This window comes from Stegodyphus dumicola, chromosome 2, assembly GCF_044657685.1.
Source record: "Stegodyphus dumicola isolate Sdum_Otavi_A_Nest chromosome 2, ASM4465768v1".
Classification (NCBI taxonomy): Eukaryota; Metazoa; Arthropoda; class Arachnida; order Araneae; family Eresidae; genus Stegodyphus; species Stegodyphus dumicola.
This window is the reverse complement of record NC_140769.1, coordinates 111,330,887-111,353,604: the sequence shown is the minus strand read 5'-3', so window position 1 is coordinate 111,353,604 and position 22,718 is coordinate 111,330,887. Positions and strand designations below refer to the sequence as shown.

The 22,718-nt window shown below is 34.8% G+C and overlaps 1 protein-coding gene across 2 annotated transcripts in view; it reads right to left on the bottom strand.

Moving 5' to 3' along the window:
- Positions 1-22,718, bottom strand: part of LOC118185080 (RYamide receptor-like) — a 467,244-nt gene that overhangs the window by 345,934 nt on the left and 98,592 nt on the right. For both annotated transcript variants that reach the window (XM_085811029.1, XM_085811030.1), the window contains exon 2: positions 12,300-12,380. The gene's annotated coding sequence lies outside the window, so the exon portion shown is untranslated. The remainder of the gene's footprint in view (positions 1-12,299; positions 12,381-22,718) is intronic.

Here is a 22,718-nt window from a genome sequence, read left to right as displayed (position 1 = left end):
TTTGGGGAGCCTTTGGGTACACGACACGCACATCCCTAGTTCGGATTGAAGATAATTTGAACGCAGTTCGGTACATTTCTGACAGCTTACGTCCAGTAGTTGTGCCCTATTTTCGAGGCCTACCAAACGCCACCTTCCAACAAGATAATGCAAGCCCACATGTTGCACGTCGTGTTTTGATTTTCCTTGATACACAGGGTATTTGATTCCTGGCCTGGCCTGGCCTGCCCTGTCTCCAGATCTGTCATCCACTGAAAACATCTGGTCATGCTAAGAGACTGGCCTGCCACCCCTCCCTATTTAATATGGTTGATGAAGTGTGGCATAGACTTAAAGCAGCATGGAATGAGTTCCCCGTTTCTGTCATCCAAGCCTAGTTCGACTCCATGCTTAACCGGATAAGAGCCGTTTTAACTGTCAGGTGTGTCTACTAATTTTGCAGCCCTGTAAACCCTAAAACTGCTTACAAATTTAATCATTCTGTCTTCATGTCATACTGTTTACGCACAATAAATATATTTTTTTGTATTTGCTTTTTTTCATCGTGTTGCTATTTTAATGGCCATCAGTGTAGAAAAGCATTTGATATTTACGTAGAATCGCATTACTCCATATGTATTAAGGGTATTAAACCACTTTTGGTTACTCGAATCATCTGAGTGTCTGTACATACTTCTCCACCTGTCCTGGTCTTTATTCAACGTTTGTTGTGTCGTATTTGATTTAAAATCATTCCGTGCATCTACTCCTTTGATGTTATTTGACCCCAATATTACATTAATCTACTCGTTCCGTAAAACTTGAAAACAAATCTCTGTATTTTCCCTTCATTAACTGAACGTTGCGCTGCCTAAGGACATTGAGTCTGACGTTTTAGGAATTTCGCCCCCATAGCTTCGAAGAATCTGTATGTTCTAAAACATCCTGATGTCCAATAGCTCAGTTAAAAGAATTAAGTTTATAACTTAGTTCCAGATAGGTTAACTCCACATTTTTTAACCTTTTTACGAGTGCAATAGAGACTAATCTTTTACCTATTAAAGCAATTTAGTCAGCTATTCAATCAGCAAGGAACACAAAAAAAAAAAAAAAAAAAAAAAAAAAAATCAAGTAGTGTGCGCACAATTATGATTTACCAATTTAAATGACCAGGTTTGTTTAACAAATTTTCCTCTTAATTATTTATCTTATTTTAATTATTTATCTTTCCCCTTATATCTTTGATTATGTTCTTTATATTATTCAACGTTCTTTATATTTTCTTGGCGATCGCTACTTCGCTTATCAAGTGCCATGGAACTTTCATACTTCTTTCTCCAAATTTTCTATCACCTCTCCCAAACAGATCTATCGCCTATAACCACTACCGAACCTATTATCACTTCCATCCCGAAATTCTTAAGCATCCATAACTAGCACTAAATCTATTGCCATGCTCTCCGAAATTAAGATAAAGCAGATCTATTTAGACCAATATACCACTTTCGTACTTCGCTCATGGCTCAAACAAATCCTTCAGAGTACTTAGATTCTGCAACTCGGTAAAATCTTGAACCTCCAATAACAATCTAGACACGATTAACTGACTGCACCTTGATATCTGGCTCCCTGCTGTATAGCAGCTTTATGATTTCAGCTTTTCCTAAAGAAAATGAAATTAATTCTTCTCTTACCGTCTGATAAATGAGCCTTCTTCCTTAATACAGGAAAATTTATCATTATAGCCTTAAACATATTAAAATTAAATCATTCATTACCAATTCCTTAACAATTAATAAAATTCCTTAACACATTTTTGTCGATACCTTTAGAACAGATGATGGCTTGCCATTTCAAAGCAAACGCTTTCGTACTGGCCTTATGTTACTCACAATAACCAGTGCCTGAGAAAGTGACCCTCGATGCCTTCCACAAAACTCAAAACCAAATTACTGACTTCAAGTTTCGTTCGTGCTTGAATGGTATCTAACCGGTACACGACAGCCTCAGTAAGACTTGGCGACCTACCACCACCCTGCAAACTTGTAGGTGTTAAGCCAAAGCTAGTCTACTGCTACTAGAATAAATATGCTACTTAGCTACTATCTACAGAAATAATTTGATATGCACATCAGGTGCGATTATACGGTTCACCAGTAGTCTTAAAATGCCAAATCTATTCCAGCCACATAGACGATTATTCTTCCATTTACCCTGCAACTAGGAGGATTACAACTCTAAGTGAAGGTTTAAAATAAAAGTTATTTATTAGCACGTAAACCTGACAGTTATACAAACTGAAAAGAACAACTGAAATAGAACTCCGCTATTTGCGGATATTTAAGAACAGGCGTTTCTATTCAAACTGAATCCGTAATACAAATTCCCGACGTCCTATTAATCCTCGGTTCTGCTCTAAGTCTTTGGCGACGCAAATTCGACTTACAGAAGCTTAAACTGATAAATTAAATTCAACTAGCAGAGAAGCGATGCAGAATGGCAGTCAGTCTATTCTTCTAAAAACTATTTCTCGTTCTCTAAATTCTGCGTTTGTTTATATACTTTAAATAATTTGCATTCTAGTGGGCGTTAGGGAAAGTTAAATGAAAGTATAGCCAAAATAATAAGATAGCTGTGTTAATTAACATAAAAACCTTACACGATATGAATGACATATAATATGCATTAGGTAATAAGACCTTGATGTCTAACGTGTTTTTGTTAGATCCACTTTCTTAAAGGCCATTTACTCAGAAATAAAAGTAATGCGTTTCAAAGCAATTTACCAATCTGAAATTAAACTGACTATCAAGTAAATTCAGCTTTTTAAAAAATAGACCATTTTGAAATTGAATAGCTTGCACGTCGTAACAACTGAGCAATACCCAATAAAACCTTGATGGATCTAACATAACTAGTGCCGTTCATTCAGACACTGTGGAGCTACATTAAAAAATGACTCTTGAGGATTAAAACTGACTGTCAAGTTAACCAAAAATTGAAAATAAAAAGGTTATATTTCAAAACAACTGACCTTTACAAAGTTAATTCAACATTACTTCATTCAAAAGCAAAACATTCGCTCAATCATAGATAAGAAAGGTGTCTTCCAAAACAAGCATGCCCATTAAATCAGCTTATTGTTCAACAATATAACTGGCATCAAATTAACTCAACCATTCAAAAATAAAAAGGGCAGTGATTCAAAACACCTGACTTTCAGTCAGCAAAACCTTCATGGCCTTAACATGTTCAGTTCAGGAGCATTCATTCAGAAATAAAAGAAGCGCTTTCAGACTTTCCTGGTGTCATATTCCTTATAATTTACGTGAAATAATGAGACATTCCTTTTTAGATGGAAGTTTGGTTATCACGGGTGGCATCAATCGATTTTTAAGCTAAAATAATCGAATATGTACAGATTTTAGGTTAAAACTGCGTGCAGTAAATTTCGCATAGGAAGGCATCCAGTTCTTAAGTTATCATTAAGATAGTAACTTCCTTGACAGTGTTAACAACTATCCAGAACAACAACAAATCGTGCTCCAAAAAACATTAAGTCGGACATATTTCATACTGCTGGCCGTGTATCAAAACAACTAACCTTCAGGGTCGGTTAACTGGAGCGAGATTCATTTGTTTCCCTTTTGTTTGTCGTCATTTGTATCAGCTTTCCAAGTAGAAGATGAAGATTTCCCTGAAAGTTCAGTACGAAACATACCCCCGGAAAGAGCGTTACGTAGAAAAAAATAAGTTTTCTATAAAAACGAGAAAAAGCAAAACCCTGCCATAAATCTCATTTGCTTCTGCTAGTATTTCGGTAACTTTGTTCTGCATGAAATCTTCTTTTGTTTTTGGAAACATTCTTTGCCTTTGAAATGTTTTTGTTTTGCAACAATAGTTAATGTCGTAAAATAATATTAATAGGTTCGAAATTTAGTAGTCAGTAAAATCAAAATAATAAACTTCTTAAAATTAATTGTAACAAAGGGTCTTATATCAGTATGCAAATTAAAAATCGAATCATATGCATTTAAAAATTTCTGAATTCACTAGTACAAATATAAATTTAATTTTATAACTGGGGTTTAAATTTCTATTAATGCGCATTATATTTGAATTATTTGGTCCTGTCCATTAAAATTTCTCATATGACATTCTGTCTTCAATGGACCAGAAATAAATTTACTACTGTCTTATTTTCTCAACATTTTATTAGACTGTTGATTCATTAGACATTTAGGAGCGGGAAACATTAAAAATTGGCAGGACATTCAGACTGCTAGTCGAAAGTGCTTCAAATTATCTCATGGAGGCATGCGATAATGAGGAAGAAATTAGCTTATATTTTCCACCACTTACAGAACAACTGGGAAGGCGGGGAACAGATTGCCAAATCCTGCTGGGGACGACTTATCTCCACCACATCTTAGTTAGGGCACCACTATACAGTCAATAAGTACGTAATTTAGAGCAGAAAAAATGAAAAATTGGCTATGCCCTCCGCGGGATTCGAACTCCGGACCCTCATAATATTAGTCAGTCGTACTTCCAATAATGCTATGGAAGTATACTTTAACCTTTTAAAAATGCCTCATAAGTGGTGTAATTTTCAGTTGACAAGAAAACTTGGTGGTTATGAATAGCGATAAGAACGTTGTTGCTTAGTCACAAAGCATGCATGTAAATTAAGCAAAACTCTGTAGCATTATCTAAAACTCGTTAAAATATGAACACTGGTCGCTCACGGTTCTATATAGTAATAGTCTTCTATGGGGTATTATAGGACAGCATTTTTTTCTCAATACATATGTTTGTTTACATCTCAGAAATACCGATTACTCCACTAGTTATCGTTTTAGGGTGGTAATCACCATTGAATTTTGAGAAACTTTAATGTATGAAGTGATTCCTAGTTCGTTTAAAGTTCCTAACGAAATATTAGTTCTGTACTGTTTGGAAAATTAGGAGTTATTATTCTGATCTTTGCTTGTGGTAATTTATAATACATGATATATAATAAAATGTATGAAAGTTGCAGAGACATTAGGATTTTTTTTTGAATCAAGAGACGTAAAAAATGATCAATGCCATCGCCGGGACTCGAACCTCGGACTTCTCGAATACGCGCCGAGCGTCCTGTCCATTACACTAGAAAGGCATGCTAAGAAGGCGGGAGAAATGCCTTATATAGTCCCACTTTTAAAGGGGGACTGGGGATTAGGGGATCCAGTCGCCACATCCTGGTGGTTGAGAATCATCATCCACTACTTTTTTATAGTTCGGGCGCCACTGTAGAATCATTAGGATTATTTCGAAGCAGGCGACATGAAAAAGGAGCAATGCGCTTGCAGCGACTCGAACCTTGGACCTCTCGAATTTCGAGCCGAGCGTGCTGACTATTACACCACAAAGACATGCTAAGAAGGCGGAAGAAATACCTTATAACCATATAAATAATTTAAACTTTTTTTATATAAAAGCATTTAATTTCAAAGGTGTATTAAATACTCTAAAAGCATATAATTCATTAAAAATACTCTTTTTGTATCTAGTAATTATTTATCAAAAAATATCGGTAAAACCGCAGTTAGAAAGTAAAGAAGTACCAAGTCTTGCCCGAGAAACCACCATTATTTTTAAACATAATTCAATAATTAGACGCTAACTCTTAAGAAAGTAAAATGTATATGATCTTCAAAGCATACATATGTTTTCAAATCTGCAAATTCGGAAAAAAAAATCGCCCTAATAAGTGCTAAGAACATATCCAACATGTTCGACGAAAGAAGTTCTCCGAAAAGTGCAGGATGAATTTCCTCAAGGTGATAAAAAATGAAGCCCTGAATTACATTTGGCATTGACAAGCTATGGAGGGCAACTTTAAGTAACTTCCACAGAAGACACTGTCTTGTATTCCAGGAATACAGAAAAATTTACAATAATTTTAAAGTTCTTGTTTGGATTTTGGAATTCAATTACTTAATAATATATTTTTGTGGAAATTTTAAGAAAAATAATATAACAACTAGCAGGCTACGGTCAAAGCAGTATTTCTAAATTCTTTGTACTCAAAAACTGATAATAATACAACTTATAAATTTAATGTTCTGTATACAAAGTTGCTAGCTGCGACCAAAGCAAAATGGTTCTGTGCACATCTGAAACAAAACGCATAAAAACATTTCAGTTCATTCTTTCCAAGCAACAACCAATTCGTAAATATTTTTTTGTTGCCAAACCAGGAAACAAAGGCATTTCAGATCAGGTATGACATCATGATTTTAATTTAATGTAATATTAATATTCAAGCGTTTTCTTAATATTATTGTGTTCTACGAGTTCGTGGGTTTGAAATGATTGTCGGCAACACTTGCTGAAGCATCAAAAGCACAATTTATTTGTCATTATTACACAGGAGATTTACACAGGAGACAAGTTTACAGCCGTCTACGATAAACACGATGAAACAAAATGGTGAAGACAGCCTCACGGCAAAGCAGTAAAGTACAGTTTTCGACTCGGTCGATCGCTCTCGAGCCCATCTTTGAACTCAAAGCTCTCAAGCTACTCTTCACGGTAAACTACTCAACTCTTTGCGTACAGACAAGGTTTATATAGCTACCTGCTTTCGAGAATATTCTGGGAAAAACCGGTAAGAATGCGTTCTAGAATTTTCTCGCTCCGTAGATGGCATATTACCAAAATTGATTGTGCCAAATCGGGAAACCCTGCATTTCCTTTCCATTTTCTGGCAACCCTGAACCGCTTTGCGAAGAAACTATCTTACCACAGCTGGGCATTTCGTAACAATATCAATAAAAGAACTAAGGTGGCAATAACATATCGTGTAAGATAACTAGAACTGTAACATATTGTAACTAGAAACAAAAAAGTTACCAAGAGCAGCTAGTTATTTAAAATACTGACATTAACAAAAAATATTCGACTTACAATAACGCCGTATGCTTTTTAAACGTCAGAATATGACCTTATATAATAACAATTTGAAAAGTGAAACGCCATTTGTAGTGAACCAATGCAAAATGTCAAAACGAAATTATATATAATAATATATTCACTGTTTGGCAATGCTATTTTTATTTCATATTTTGTAACACAAAAAAAATTTTATTAGCAAAATCTATAATTTGAAAGCTATCAGTGGCAACACTTCGAAATAAAGCAAATTTTTATCTCCAGCGCGCCATCGCAAATTTCCATCTGTTGCGTTTTTCTTTCTGACATCAGTTGTTACGTTATTTTAGACATTCGTGCGGGGTTCGTAGATTTGGAGTGAATAACGACAACATTTCATGAAGTATCGAAACACACTTTATTTAGCCAATATTAATCAGGACAGCTCCAATAACACTTCTTACAGTCGTCGAAAATCTACTATAAACACACTGACACGATCAGCGACACAGCCTTCAGGTAATCAGGCTTTCACGGTGGAGACAGCTTCCTGCAGAGCACCCGACTCTGCTTTCCGGAGTACAGCTCCCGACTCTGATTGGTCATTCTCGGAACTCCACGTACTCTCGAGCTTTCCACGCTACAACTCGCGATGCACTCGACGACACACAGAGCACAGCTCCTGACTCTCGGTTCAGTCGTTTTCGGAGCTCAACACGCTCTCTCGACGATGCACTAACCGCGATACTCTACGAACTCTTTTGGTGCACTCGACGACCCACTCGGCTCTCGCTGGCCGGCTGTCAACGCGATCGCCTCCGCAGGGATTGACTCGCTAGACGAGACAAACTCACTCGATGAGAGACGCACACCCACTAACTGCGGACCAGCAGGGTTTATATAGCTTTCAGCTTGCGTTCGAGAACATTCTGGGCTAAACCGGTAAGAATTCGTTCCAGAAGGTTCTCCAACCGTCCATGGTATATCGCCACTTTTGTCGCCAAATGGGCGATTTCTCGCCATATGTGGCAACCCTGCCTTCCCTTGCCATTTCATGGCAACTCTAAAACTGCTTTGCGAGGAAGCTATCTCACCGCTCCTGTACATTTCGTAACACATCTTTTTCGCGCTTTACGAAACTCCTTCACTGAGGAAATCTTTGAAGATGTGGAGGCTAGGAGAATTACCTAATTAAGTTCTTCAAAACCAAACTTGAGGAGTTTTAACGGGGTGAAATCATCTTCTAACCGAAAGATGGCCAGTGGTCATTAATCATGATGGCAACTACACACAATCCTTAGTGAGTTCTAATTCGTGTTGTTTGCACCTACATATGCACATGAAAAAAGAATTGAACTTTTATATATACCCAATAGATAGAGATATATTATCGAATAAAATTAAACCTAAAGATTCCGATATCCGTAAAAGCCATTAGTTTTCTTTGACCTGTAGTTTCAGAGCCACCACTGTGGGGAGAAACAGTAAGTTTAGGTAACTCATTAAGATAAAATTAAAGGAAAAGAACTATGTAAGTTTGTTTTATTTAAAGATGACAAAAGGTTATCTACCTAGGGAGGAATCCCTACGTGGAAAACTTTCTAAGGGAAACTGGCTTGTAAATACGTTACACATGGTAGAAATCACGAAAACGCCCATGCAATCAGGGGATAGGCGTTTATACCGGGTCTCGAACTTCGAACCGAACTGCCAGTGTTCAACGACTTTACCGCTCGACTGCTGGTGTGCTAAGGGGGTCTGGAGAGCAAGGCTGTTGATCACCAGTGACTTTGGGTTGATGGTCGCTAGTGTGAGGGAGTAAAATATTTCTTGCAGCGACAACATTTTCCATGCTACGTGAATATTAAATGCATGGTAACTTAACGTAACATTATAACTCTTACAACTTTGTCTACTTTACGATATTTCACGTAGAAATATGCTTATATGCTTGGTAAATTATCGCACTATAGTACTAAGCACTTTGAGACAAAGACAGATTAAACTAAATACCAATGTATTAATTACTCCTAGTGGGTTACAACTAAAAATAAAAATGAACAACACAAAACACATTCGACAACCCTTCGATGATGACTTAACAAAAATGTGAGGAGACTTATCTTGTTAACGATTACTATATACAAACAAAATTTTTAAAATGGTATTTTTTAACTTAAAAAAATCACTCTTCAAATGCACAGTGAAATACAAGCGTTAACGGATTTTTGCGCCCAGTCAGTCATTATCATTATTCTGCTCCAAATAGAAAATAATGTTTAGAACTTTGGTCAAATCTTTATTTATAATAAAAGTCACGCATCACAAACATCAATCCGTCACCTGTCACCTTTATCTTCTTTTACCTTTTCAGGGCTTATGACATTTCATTTGCAGCTGAAAACCAGCGCTCTTCAGAGACAATTTAAAGCGATAAAAACATCTAATTTACAATAAACGCACGTGGGACTCTAATCTTTTTTCTTTTTTTACGAAAATTTTAAACAAAATCGAGCACGAAAGAAAACGAAAAAAAAAAAAACTATCCTCCTTAAAAAACCTCATTAAGGTAACAGAAGAAAAAAGTACTTAAAACTGAATTTAAGTTTTTTTTAAATAAAATGATTAATATATCTCCTCAGGAGTTCTTTCCTGTTTCATTTGTTGTTCTTTACTTTGCAGCTTTTGCAAAACAGCGACTAGTTCTTTACGTTGATATTGCAACAAAAAATTCTAACAGTAATATAAACATTTCAGTTTTTTTCTTTCTTCCTCGTTAAGGAAAACTAAATGAACCAACAAAAAGTAATGTTTTTGAAATAACCAGTTATTTCGAAGAATGTATCTGTCACAGGTCTAGAAGTTGCGACTTTTGATCAATAAAAATCTCATGATATCGGTTTAGTTAAAAATCAGATAACTAAGTGAAAAGAAACATCGTTTTAAAGTTGGTTGCGCTGTATAATAAACTGTAATAATAATTACACCTAAAAATTACATTACTTTAGATGAAATTGTAATTCCTTGAGTTAGATGAATATGAAAGAATCATTGAGAATGATAAGAGATAAGCATCCGATAGCAATTTCAAGGAAAAAGTCTGGCACAGAAAATGGTTTACTAAACCTTCAGTACAGGAGGTCCCCGAATCTAGTGGAAATGTTGCAGTTCTTTCAGCTTTTAATTAGCAAAGGCAATATCAGCGAAACAGCAAATGTTTGAAATGACTATGCGTATAACGCAGGAAAATCACAAAAGCCTAACCTGGGGTGAAAAAACCATTTTACTAGAGTTCGTTCATCCAGTAAGGAACAATGTATCAAATCTAAAGTTAAAAAATCACGAAGAGGAACAGTACACACATCAACAGCTAGTAAAGAAAATGATACAGAGTTACTTTCTGCCCTTGTAACTGTTCTAATCTTAGCTTTACTGAAATGAATGTTGTTGAATTTGATGAATTAAACGAGGTGGAAATAAAGCGTGGAAAGATGACTTTTCTAAGTAATCGACTCCGGTGCTCAAAAATCCATAATTGGCGTGACTTGATTCCTGAGAACTATAACGATAGAGAGGAAAAACTAAAAATTATTTTTGCATTGCTTCCTCTTTGAATCAATGATGGGTGCCATAATGAGCTACCAATAACTTGCGCTTGGCCCCTAATTAAGGGCAGAAGCGGTGGTCACTTTATCATGGAGGCATTCAACAAGTGGGAAAACTTTGCCTCTTATGAAGGGGACGAACAGTTACAACCATACCTTCTCCGGGATTCTAACCCCACCCATTTTGTATCGCAGTCGGCTCCCCTAACCACTGTACCGACTGGACGGGAGTTACGTAACATAAAATTTCATATTCAAAATCAGCTGTTGAAAGTGGCAATGCCATCTAGTAGGGATTGGAGGAGCTTTGTATTGCATTATTCCCTTTTAAATGAATTCTACCTGGAGACTTTTGCATTCATTTAATAAAGAAAGGACTTAAGTTAATCAAGACGCACGTTTCTTGCTCATTGTATAACATTCGCAAGGGATTTTCAATGAATATTCACCTCCTTTAAGTGAAGTGGCAACTATATCTATTTTTGCAAGGCAGGAGTCGATGTAGTGAAACCAACAACAGCTTTTTTGTTAATAACCCATTGTAGTGTTTCGTTTCCAGACTGATAGACTGCCAGCTCAGGGAACGATTTAACCCTCTGACCTGTAAGGCCGTATACATACGGACTAAAGTGCTTTTTGTGAAGTCTGTAAGAACGTGTATATACGTGAATCTTAAAACATGTTCATGAATTTAAGGCAAAATATAAAAAATTACATAAATTCAGGTATAAAGCACCAGGGAATTTCGGTATTAAAATCAAGAATATAATTCTTTCTCGTGGTAGTTTTGATAAATTTGTGCTTTCTCAGCGAAACCCCGGCTGGTCAAACTGAGATGCAGGAGATAGGTGGTAGAAGAAAGTGAATTATACAAATAAAAATCATCTCTCTGCTGTTAGGATGAATGATGGTAAGGATCGTGTATTGTCTGGTTTATTTTATTACCTCAAAACTCTTCCGAGTTATGCAGTGTAAATAGTTAAAATCTGTCAGCTTCTTTAGTTAATCTGAAAGGCCTTGAGATATAATACTATTCCTCTTAATGATAGAGATCCTAGTATAAATTCGAAGAAACACCTAAAATTCTCCTAAACCTGTGTGTTTCTCATAATAAAAGTTCCATTTTTATTACATCATTAATTAAAGGAAAACATATTCTTCGGATTTATTTCGTAAAGTGAAAAAAAAAAGCACAAATCTTTCGTAAAGATGAAATGTAGTGAAGTGAACATTCGTAAAACTTTTAAATCTTTTATTTCTTCCTAAATCTCCTTTGTTATAATTATTAGTAAACATAGAGAGGTCTCATTGACCACATTTAATAAGTTAGTAAAATAAAAAAAGAATAACTTAGTGGGGGAATCTTTATTTTGCAGAGCCAACTTTTGCGTTACCTAATTGTGTGGCCGTTAGGCTAACTTACTTACTAAGTTAAGTCAAATTTAATAGCTTTTGAATTAGGTCATAACTGCTGGCTATATATTTTGTAAGCACAAGTAATGCCTTCTGTTATTTTTTATTTGAGTTAAATAAAGGATCCACTACCCCCTTTCTAGTGTCTGTAGTACCTTACAACACATAGTGATAATTCTCTTCTAGGCTTTTCAAACGTTTCGGACATTTTATGTTTCCAAAGGATACGAAATATTATAGCACTTTTAACATTCACCCTTAAAACTGATAAAACTGCATAACACCCTGTATTTATTTCAAGCATAATATTCTAGCCGAAGGCCTCAAAATTAATTTCCGTTTCTTTAGAAACTGTACATGAATATATATCAGAGAAAAACTTACCAAAAATTATCCAACATAAACACCCAAGAAAGTTTCACTTTACGATTCACCTCAGCTGCTACGATAATAGGTAAAAGAAGTCTGAAAAGAAAAGACAACGTATTAGTAAACAATACAGTTCTAAGAGCGTAGCACGTTTTTTACTTCAAAATTTATATATTTAAAGCTTATAATGTTGGTACAGTAATGAAACTTTGCTATAAACATGTAATGCAGGGATGTCAAACTCATAGGTACACTTGGGCCAAACAAACAAGGTTTAACTTTAGGCGGGCCGCAAAAAAAAATCAATATTCATAGAAACGTAGATTTATTTCGAATAATACAATAATAAACATATATATATATTTATATAGAAAAGAATAAGAAAAATTTAATGTTTATGTCCTGATACTTGACAACTCTTCTCTGCTATTATCTTTCCTATTTCGGGAGAAATTTTGTTTGCAGTGATAACTTTCAACGCTGACCCAAGGTTTCCCATTAATACGGTTTCTAATAGGAGACTTATTACCTTTCATGACTGAAAATAACTGCTCGCACCGATAAGTGCTACCAAACATGGAAATAATTTCATATGCGAATTTTCGAGTATTTTCAAACCTGGCTGGTAAATATTTGTAAAATTCAGGCACGCCCACTTCAATGAATTTTGCTTTCAAATTTGAGTTGCATTGAATCTCGATCACCTCCATTTGCAGATGGCTGGGTACTGAGTCAATACTTATTGAGAAAATCGAACAAAAAAATTGTCTTCGAGGGAACTAAAATCATTAAACCTCGTTTCAAATTCAGTTGTTAAATTTGCAATTTTTTTCTCCGTATTTTTGATACGAACAAGTATCATCTAAACTTGATTTGTTCATGCTGCACGTCGGGAAGTGCGTCAAATCTTCATTTTTAAGTTGTTTTTCCCAAAGAACTAGTTGACATTTGAATGCTTTAATTATGTCAAACATGTTCGTAATGATATGATCTTTTCCTTGTAACGATAAATTTAAATCGGTTAAGTGTTTGGTCATATCAACCAAGAAAGATAAATCTTGTATCCATATTGGATCGCAAAACAAACTTACGTCTTGATTTTTCGTTTTTAAAAACTGACATATTTCTTCTTTCAAATCCCAGAATTGTTTGAGAATCTTGGAGCAAGATAACCAACGTACCTCGTTATAGTAGGAAAAACCCGAATATTCACTAACTCACTTAAGAAAGCAGTGAATTGACGCTGATTTAAACCTCGAGATCTTATAAAATTTATAACTTTTTTTATATATGACAAACCATTCTCCATATTTATTACTTTCGTGCATAGAACTTCTTGATGTATAATACAATGCATATGATGAATGTTTGAACCGTGAATTTCACTAAGTTTTTTTCTTAGTAATGCTACGATGCCCTCGTTTTTCCCGGTCATTGATGGAGCGCCATCTGTAGCTACAGAATTTAATTTTGCCAAAGGTAGATTGTATTTCTGCAGAAGTCCAAAAACACAAGTAAATATATCTTCTCCTGTGGTAGTACCAGGCATCGGTATTAGTTCCAGTAATTCCTCAAAAATGTTAAAATTCTTGTCACAAGAACGAAGAAACACTGCTAATTGAGCTTTGCCACTAATGTCCGTGCTCTCGTCACAGGCAATGGAGAAACTTTCGAAACTACATGATTTTGCTTTGATCTCATCACTTAAATTCGCGGCTAAATCAGTAACTCTTTCCGCAACTGTATTTCGAGACAATGAAATTGATTGAAAAGCCTTCACATTTCCAGGACAAACAATTTCTCCAGCTTTCATTAGGCATTCCTTGATGAAATCACCGTCAGTAAAAGGCTTCGAATGTTTAGCTATCAATTCGGACAAGACGTAGCTTGCATGTACCGCCGCTTCACTTTCTTGCAATACTTTACTAAACATGGACTGTTGCTTTTTCACTCCTAACTTGAGCTCTTTCAACTTTTCTTCTCTCATTAATCCTTCGTAATTGTTATATTTCAATTTGTGTTGTTCGTAATGACGTTTAATATTATATAACTTTGGTACATTAATAGTATTATTACATATCAAGCAGATTATTTTATCTTTTATTTCACAGCAAAAATATTCTAATTCCCATTTTACTTGGAATATTCTATGTTCGTCAGCGATTTTTCGTTTAATTTTACTACCACTTAGTTTTAATACAGACATACTGAATACAAAGGGCTGGAATAAACACGGTTAACGTTAAAAAGTTAACAAAAATTTATTCTTTCCACAAGAGATAAATCAAAATGCTGAAATATTTCTTCAAAAATATTCTAACAATATCACAAAATGTCAAACGTTACGTTTAGCAAAAATCAATTCAAAACAGAGAAACTAATTCTATCTCACAGCGAAATCGCTACAAATCAATCACAGCATTAAGTAAACAAACAGTTCGCTAGAACTACAGCTACTACTGAGATGAGTTGTTTGTCCTCGGCTTTTATAAGCTTTATAATTAATTTCTCGAATATACTGGAAACATCTATAAATATCTGGATTTTTGTGGATGGCAACAGCAATTACGAGATATTTATTTATTAGGTATTAAATGCACGCGCTTTTCTATTTTTAACCTTCCAACGCAGCTGTCTTTTCAAAAATCGTCTGCGTTGCTAAGACAACATGAAGCAAATCTAATTACAATTCTAAATAAAAAAACTAACTAAATAAATAACTATGAAATCCGTAACAATATGAATTAAGTAATAATTAATAATAAAGCAAAGTGCATGCACATGCATGCACCAATATATCGTACAAAACTATGATTGGAAAACTGAGACCATGAGTTCGGACACATTCGGCTATCGGGGGATGCGTACAAGTTCTGAGTGCACGTGTCCCCCAAAAGCCGAAGGCAAGCTACTCACACGCATTTGTAATTTAAGTAGTATGTGTGTCAGCTCGCTGTGAGTAATCTAACAACACTGAATAAATTATCGTTAATTACTTAACAGTAAACATTTCATTTTTTTCTTCGTCGATATGTTATTTTATTATTATATATTATTATTTGCCGATATATATGGCCGGGCCGCAAAAATATTTTTTGTGGGCCGCGAGTTTGACATCCTTGATGGTGCTACTTTGGTAGACGGTTGCACGGATTTTCTTTTTTTTTTTTTTTTTTTGAGCGATACGATTTATGGTAAACCCATTGCTGGAGAAGTTATTTATGGTAACCGGTAATTTGTTGTAATTTTATTTAAAAAATAATGCGTTTTATTATTATGCATAAATTCAGTGTTTCAAATATTACTTATGGTTTCTAAATACTAAAAGTCAATTTAATTTTGCCTTTTTATTTGAAATAAAAATTTTATTGTTTATGATATTTTATATAATTTTATGTTGTGGATGACGTAATCAATGACGTCACCTTACTTTAAAAGTAATTGATTTTAATACTGACAATTGCAAAAACTGCGCTAACAATTGTGCCAATGTAAATCGCCAAAAATCCGTGAAACCGTCTACCAATGTAGCACCTGCGTGTTAATTCCTATTTCTTTTTCAGTTTGTTTCAACGCACATTTTAGTGCCTTGTGTTCTGCTGCTCTGTTCTACTAAAATACTTCCTTCTTTTACAGTTATTTACATACTAAAAAAGATATTTATATCTATAAAATCCTTTCCCTCAAAATATTTCCTTAGAAATTTAAAAACATATTGTTAACCATCTCTAAGCGAAATATGATAACGTTAATAATAACATTTATATTTAACTGTTATCATAAGTTTTATGAAAATAAAGGTTATTATTAAGAGAAATAAAAATGTTGTTATTTATAAAAATTGCCATGCATAAAAACTCAAGGACAAATAATTATAATTGATCAAAAATTTTGATAGCATAGATAATAACATTTATTTTCATGAAACTTATGATAACAGTTAAATATATATAAACCTTAGTTTTATGTTGGCAATTTTTCGTGGTGTAGGCCTACTAGGAATCCCGCCACGTTAAATAAGGGGGACGCATCCCAATACACGTTACCTCATGGGTGATGTGGAAATCTGTGTATGACAGATTCACTGACTGGCATTGTATTTCCCGACTTTAAAAAATTTACATTAATTATCAATTCGAAATCAGACATTTCGTCCACATAAGAAGTCTAGGTTCACATTCAAATAGTGTGTCCAGCGAATCGAGCGGGTATCAGATATTAGTTGTATAAATTTGTTATTTACGTTTAATGTTATACAAGTGCGTTGCTCATCAGGCTAAAAAAGAGAAAAATTTAAAAAGCTATCTCAAATTTTAGAATGCAGAATTTCAGTCATGTATATTGCGTGACTTCCACGCAAAATTTTGCGAATCGTTTTTTACACTATGATAAAATTATTATTTATCTTATGATTGCTCAGTTTTTTAAGTAAATACATGTTGATGAAATTTGAAGGATAAAGATTTTATGCACTGCCGATCAAAAACACTCTGATTATAGGCTCTTCTTATATATGGTTATAAGGTATTTCTCCCGCCTTTTTAACATACCTTCGCGGTGTAGTGGTCAGCACGCTCGGCGCGTATTGGAGAGGTCCGTGGTTCGAGTCTCGGCGAGGGCATTTCTCATTTTTTATATCGCCTGCTTCGAAATAATCTAACGTCTCTACAAGCTCACTTGGAAGGGGCATTGAGCATATTATGTTTTGCGACGCTGCAATGCTCTAAAAGTCGTTGGGATTAAAAGTATATGTTTGCTTAACGGAACATAACGTAATATAGTGATAAATTCAATATTTAGGAAAAGACTACTCTAAGAACACGTCTCTATATAAAAATAAAACAGAAATAATAATTATTATGAATTATATATATTGTTCTTAAATTGCTCAATTTGTTATACTGCTAAGCATTGAAATTTTACATTTCGATAGATGAATTAAAAATCTTACGCCGCGTAGAATGGCAACAGTACTAACAGCTATCAGCAGTCTGCCATGTTGCTTGAATGTCAAATGCTCGTAAGATAAGTAATATGCCATGGGTAAGACGAGTTTACTGGAATGATTTAACTTAAATAAGATAAAAAATATATAACTTGACATCTTAATATCAGAAACGAAAAGAAAATAATAATTTTCCCATAGCTTCATAGATACAGAAAATACCTTTCAAAGTACTTTATCGATTGCTCTTCGTGCTATCATTCTTTCGAAAATTAATAAAGGTCACGCCATTGCATCATTCAGGTGATCAAACACGAATTACCAGCACGCAATAAAGAAAGAGGATAATGTAGCGCATGCGCATACAACTATGAACAGATGATCTAAAAATTATCAAATTACACGAGTATATAGTTTTTCCCATGTAGCTGAGTTCTTTCTAAGGAACTTTGTAAGGGAGAAAGCAGATATTCAAGAATAACGTAAACACGAGCCAGTTTTCCTTAAAATCTTCAAGAAGCCATCTTTCTTCTTTAGACAAATAGCCCTGGTATGCTTTGCCATACACAAATAACAACTTAGCCTAACATCTGCGAGCACAAACCATTATCACGAATGAAAAGAAAGAGAATATTTCTGAACTTGCATTCAATCGAATTAAACAACTATATAATTTGAAAAGAATTTAATCCTGATAACAATTCATACCAGCAATTAGTAATTTTACCAAGGTATTTTTTTGATTTACAAGCATTAACAAGGGAAAAGAAATTGATTCGGCTTTTGCATTGAACGAAAGGACAGTTCTTTAACTTATCCGTCAATATAGTATCATGCTGATTAGACAAAAATCATATGGAATACTGGAGAAAGAAAATATGAGTTTAAATAACACCTTTCGTTATCACCTACAGAAGTAAATTTCAAATGCTAAAATTCATGAGAAGCGTTTTACTTTCAAAAACGTGAAGAGATAGAGATATAAACAAAAAAATATTCTAAATGTATGGTGTCAAGTATTGTTCCCTAATTTAATATTTTATTTGGTGCATTTTCAATAATAATTTACTGTGTATTTTAGTTAATCACATTTCTGGCCACTGATAGCTTTTGGAAGTGTGAATCCATCAATGTTTAAATTGTGAAGATTGTTTAGTTAGAAGCTGAGATATGGAAAAAGCTCTTCGAAGATGTCTCGGCAAAAGTTTTATTGTTATTTTATTTTTACTGAGGTCTGGCGATTTCTGGTTAACTTAGTGAAATTAGAAAAGTTTCCAGAAAAGGCGTTGTCGATGGCCTGTGAGTAATTTTTTTCCCGAAGTTTCCAGAAGTGTTTAGCAAATCCATAAATACAGCAGTGTTTGAATGTGGTACTCATTTCGTTTAGAAAGTTGGGTGAAACAATTCAAAATTATGTCATTGCGTAGAGCTATTATTCGGTGTTTATTTCTTTAAAGTTTACTGATATATATATATATAATCACAGATGCAGGAGAGAAGGCACAAATAATTTTTATCATTGCCGATGGCTGTAGGTGATACTGGCATAAAGAATTCGTAATGCCTTGTAAAAGGATGGAGTTTTCAGATTTAAGTAGCATTTCTTACACATTATATTTCTAGACAAATTAATTCTTGTGACAAATATGCTTATTAAACCATCATTACTGGCGCAATTTGTACCCCGTGTTTTTGGAAGTTAAACACATCTTCGAACAAGCGATGATGTGGAAAGAAGTGAGCTGCAACGAGTTAGCAGAAAGTAAGAAAGCAAGAAAGTGTAATGCATTAAGAATAAAGCCTAGGAGAGAAAAAGTTTAGTTTAAAAAAAAGTGATTGGTTAAAACGTACCTGCATTGCACTGTTATGTAAAACAGTAAGATTTGGATTAATATGAAATGACGGTTTTAAATTGATATATTATAAATAGTTACTAGTTTTGGGACAGAAAGGGAAAGTGCGATAAAATGAAGAATAAAAAGGGTTATTGTCAATTAAAATTCGAAGTTGACTTTTATGCATTTTAAGGTTATAAACCCCCTTTCAAAGAGAAAAAGGCACGAAGATATAAAAGCCTTTTTCGGAAAAATATTATAGTATATGAAGATAAACTATATAATATATACAGTTCAACGACAAAAATTAGACAGAAAATTATTTTCCTCAATGACATAAGAACATTTCCTTTACGTTTTAAGTTTGACTGTGCCCCATCACAGAAGACCTGGATAGGGTCGACAAATGAGAATCGTTAATTGCACTTTGTTCACTAACTCTTTCATATACTAGGATCATATGCAAATTAATAGAATTTTAAAATTATGTCTAACTTACGAAACGTATTGAACCAAAAGTACTACTTATGCTGCCAAAGAATTATGCAAATATTGAGATTCCATTACATAAGCGCACATGTGCTTGAGCTGGAGGGGTTATCAGCGTTTTTCTTGCAAGTGCTGGCTAAACGTTTTAAGATATCGGGTAAAATGAGCAGTTATGAATGTAAGGTGAGATGATGATTGTCAATACGTTGGAGGCACGTCAGTCACAAGCGCAGGTGGCTACACGGCTAAATATAACACCCAGTGTCATCTGCAGTGTGTGGAAACAGTTTCAGGATATTCGATCCATATGAAGAAGTTCTTGACAAGGCCGACTAATATCCACAACGACAAATGTGAATCGTTAATTGGCACTTTCAGCGCGGCGACAAAAGACTGCTACATCTTCAAAGCTCTCACGGGAGCTGTATGCTGCCATTGGAATCCCAATTTTATGATCTACATTGCCCGAAGACTCCATGAGGTAGGGCTGTATGCAAGAAGACAAGCTGTTTGCGTCTCGCTCACAGGACAGCGCATTTAGCATAATACACACAATATGCGCCTTGGACAAGACTTCAGTGGAGCACTCTTCTTTTTACAGGTGAGTCTAGAGTCAGTTTTGTTCTCGGCATACCTCTATTTGGAGAGAGCTTAAAACATGATACCATTTCTCCCTCATCAGAGAAAGCGATCGTGACGACGGTGGAGGTATAATGGTTTGGAGAGGCGTTATGTTGCCCGGCCGACACACCTCTCATGATTTTGACAAAAGCTCCTTGACTGCTATAAGGTATAGATGAGATCTTACAGTCCTATGTTCGACTCTTCAGGAAAGCAATTGGCCCTGGATTCTTGTTAGTGGACGATTCTCGTCCACGTAGGACTTTATTGGTCGAAGATTGCCTGGAAAATGATGATATTCGCCGCATGGATTGGCTAGCCAGATCTTCTGATCTTGGGAGGGTAATTTAATCTCGCCATCCCCCTCCGAAAACCATTTCGGAGTTGAAAACTGCTTTGCTGCGCGGGGGTGAGATCGACTGCCACAAGGACTCCTAAAGTGTCTTCTCTCCAGTATGCCGTTATGCCAACCTTTCTCGTTGTGAGAGGGCAGTATACCCCCTATTAGACTCATTTTCAGTTCCATATCACATTTGGACATCCCTGCATTATGAGATTAACAGATAATCATGCGTATATAAAATGATTTTAAATGGCACATCTGTTTCTCTGTTATAAATGTATAATCATATCAAGTTTCAGTTGAATCTGTCCATTAGTTTTAGAAATTAAAAAATCTAAATTAGATATGCCATAAAAACAGAATATTATATAATATATCAAATAAATAGATAGTCCAGTTTAAAAGTCTGGGAGCTCTTTTCTCTCAAAATATAGCTTTTAAACTTCATCAAATTTTTCTATCTCAAATATATATATAAAAACCTCCTGAATTCAGAGTCCAAATTTTCCAAGAAATAATTGCAAAAGTTAACAATTTTTAAATTCTTGCTTTAATACAACTATATTGGTTTTACAGTCCTCCTCTTGTAATTCGTTTATAAAATTGAGCCCACCAGCGGCCGAGCGGTAAAATTGCTGAACACTGGTAGTTCGGTCCGAGAAGTTCGAATCCCGCGAACGGGCTGGCTGCATGGGCGTTTTCGTGGTTTTCCCCATGTGTAACGTGTATACGAGCCAGTTTCCCTTAGAAATTCCTCCACGAAAGCATCCCTCCACTTAGGCAGATAGCCCTCGAGCCTTTGCCATAATCACACACACACACGTTTATAAAATTGTTGTATTCAATACAAAAGCAAAAAATGTCTTACAAAATTCATTAAATTATATTATTACGTGCGTATGGTTTCACAATGCACCGAACGCACACAAAACCGATAAAAACTTAGTGAAATTAATTTTTTTTTAAAAAAAGAGAGGAAAAAAAGGAAAAATTTAGAGTTCTGGAACATTCTGCGCATGAAACTTGCACGCAGATACTCGTACGCAGATACTCGTCTATCACGCAGATACTCGTATAACTCTTCTCAGTGTGGCAAAGCACGATCAATATCTACCAATTCAGAAGTCAAACAACAAAAATCAGCGTTAATTTACAAAATTAACGCTGATTTTTGTTGTTCGACTTCTGAATTAGTATTTGTTCGGCGTGTTATTGTGTCTTAATTACAATATCTACCATTTAGAACTACTATGAACGTTGAAACAAGGAAATGCTAAGAGCCTCAAAGCGTAAGCTCACATAGTAATATTTCACTACCCTGAACTTTCAATACTCTGAGGTAAACTCTGAACTAAAACTAAAACTGAAATCCGATACACTCTAAAGTCTTACATAGTTTTTCCCCATTTGCCCAGACATTTTCTACATCTTTAGTTTCTTGAAATTGGTGAAAGATGCGCACAGTTACAGTTACATAAGAATAGGACCAAAATATTGCCAAATAACAAGCAAGTTTGGCAATTTGGGCGATTTCATGCCAAATTTGGCGACAAAGATTAATCATCAAAACCATCGCCAGCCTGTCGCTGTCTCGCTACCCTTGTAACCCTATTTTTTCATATTTCTGATATTTTTCTGCTTCGCCCTTTTTAGGCCTTTCATGTTACATATTACATGAGATACTTCAATTTACGCATAATTTCACTAAAATTCTTTACATACATGCCAAACTCGGGAATATATTGAAAATATTTACTTATATACTCATTATAAAACAATCCAATTTTCTTAGTCTAAAGTAATGTAAAATGGACTTGGAGAAAGTAATAAACATAGAAAACTAATAAAATACAGTACAGTATGAAAATTAGCAATCGGTGATAAAAATGAGCAAGTCCTCTAGAAGCGAATCAGAATGATTATTTGCTCATGGCTGTGCGATGCTTAAATGCAAAAGCAAATCAAACCCTCTATCCCTTACGCAAGGTAGCTGGCTTTCAGCACTGTATAAATATGTCAAAGTTTTTACGTATGAAATATGGTCATGCATCGAAAATTCTTCAGTATTATTTATTTCAAATATAAACATACATATAGGAAAATTCCGATATAGCATAAAATTAAGACCAACAATTTGTATATTCAAGTTATGTCTCACAAATATAGTGAAAACAAAATTATGTTATCCTGCAAAAACAGGA